This window comes from Galeopterus variegatus, unplaced genomic scaffold, assembly GCF_000696425.1.
Source record: "Galeopterus variegatus unplaced genomic scaffold, G_variegatus-3.0.2 Scaffold4671, whole genome shotgun sequence".
Lineage (NCBI taxonomy): Eukaryota > Metazoa > Chordata > Mammalia > Dermoptera > Cynocephalidae > Galeopterus > Galeopterus variegatus.
In genome coordinates this window covers 88,576-90,181 of record NW_007730782.1, presented here as the reverse complement: position 1 = coordinate 90,181, position 1,606 = coordinate 88,576, and the positions used below count along the sequence as shown (strand labels likewise).

Below are 1,606 nucleotides of genomic sequence, written 5' to 3'. Positions count from 1 at the left end.
TGTTAAAAATTTGGAATTACAGGATTTTAACTTTGGCTTTATTTTTATATCTTTTATTTGCTCATCTATCCATCCATCTATATATCTATATATGTATGTATAAATAAAATAGTTTTAGAGCAACGTTATCAGTACGTATAATATTCCTACTGTAAGTAATTTAACATTTCTTTATAGATCTATTTGTTGTCAGGGTATATCCCTCTAGGAAAGAACAGTTCACTTATTGTGCTTTAAAGTAACCAGAACTAATTTATATCTGTGTGGTTAAGCCAGAAACTTGATATATGATTAGGTTTATTTGTTTTATTTTGCTTTTGATTTTTAGGTATAGCTTTTGTTTTAATATTTGATTAATTTTGTGTTATAATTATGTAAACATTTGTATAGTTGGAAAGTCAAACATACAAAAAACAGGATATTAAAGTATATACAAAACAAATACACAAAACAAAGAGAAGTCTTGTTTTATTCTATTTGTGTCTCTACCACTTTGTTCTTTCTCTGCTCCTATTGATAACTGGTTTTAAAATTTGTTAGTTTTTTTCGTTGTTTTCCTCAATTTTTTAATATAAGCAAATATGCTTAAAATGGTAGTTTACTATCCATGTTCTTTTTTCATCTCACTTTTTCCAGCTCTTTCATCTTAAATAAGTTTGAAGATTGGCTTGACAATTTGAGTGAAAAACCTTTTGGTAATTATGATTGGAATTACATTAACTTTATGGATAATATTGGGAAAGTAGGCATCTTTACCATGCTGACTTTTTTTTAAGTATGATATTTATTTAGGACCACTTTCACGAACTTTAATAAATGGAATAAATTTTCTTGATTAGGCTCTTACACAGCTTTTCTTTGAATTATTCTTAGTGTCTTATAATTTTTTTCACTTTCGTGAATTGTGAATAGGTTAGTTAAAATGCCATACAGATCTCCTACCATGTTTAAGTCACCTTTCTCCTGGTTAAGCATTTGCCTGGTTGTAACTTTTGACTATGTCTCAGAGTCCCTGTAAGGTTGATACTGACAGATTTTGTCATACTTTTCCATTTCTAAGGAGAGAAAGACCCCCAGAGTTCCCTATTCTATTTTTCCCTATTCTTTCATTTTCACTGATGCTGCTCCCATCTCTTTACTTTTAACCTATAGTTAGGTCTTGTGTTTTTAATCCACTCTGGCGATCTATTTTTTAATTGGTGTGGTTAGGCCATTTACACTTGAAGTGATTATGTATGTGGTTGGTATCTACCATCTTTCTATTTGTTCTATTTGCTCTGTTTCTTTTTTCCCCTCCTTTATCCAATTTCTCTGGTTTTTCATTGAGCATTTTGCATGATTTCATTTGATCTCCTATTTTACTGTATCATTTATATTTCTTTTTAAAAAAAATTTAGCATTGTCCTAGAGTTTTCAATATATATTTTTAACTAATCTAAGTTCACTTTCAAAAAATGCTATACTGCTTCACATATAGTGCAGGGACCTTATAACAGAGTGTTCCCAATGCCTTCCTCCCATCCCTTTGGACATTTCTATCATTCATTTCACTTATCCACACGCTATAATCACCTAATATATTATTATCATTATTGCTTTAAACATT

General features: G+C 29.6%; 1 protein-coding gene across 1 annotated transcript in view; it reads left to right on the top strand.

Annotated features, from left to right (window-relative positions):
* The window catches only part of ZNF569 (zinc finger protein 569), a 53,381-nt gene that overhangs the window by 5,469 nt on the left and 46,306 nt on the right, over positions 1 to 1,606 (top strand). The window lies entirely within an intron of this gene.